Raw genomic sequence first — 230 nt, forward strand, 5'->3', positions numbered from 1 at the left:
GATGCTAAGCTATAGGTACTGAGTGCAAAAAGGGGGGGGGAGGGGAGTAGAGAGGGGATGCCGAGTAGCTTTAAAAGACAAGAACAGGATAATTGCTGTTATAGAAAGGTGTTCTACATATAACACGATACTATGTCGACTGACGACTGGATCTATTATCAGTTTCCGGCTGGGAGATACTTCTGAAAACGTTATACACCTAGAAACCAGTCATTCGAAAGTTAAGTACG

The sequence above is a fragment of the Penaeus monodon genome, chromosome 23, assembly GCF_015228065.2.
Source record: "Penaeus monodon isolate SGIC_2016 chromosome 23, NSTDA_Pmon_1, whole genome shotgun sequence".
NCBI classification, from domain to species: Eukaryota; Metazoa; Arthropoda; class Malacostraca; order Decapoda; family Penaeidae; genus Penaeus; species Penaeus monodon.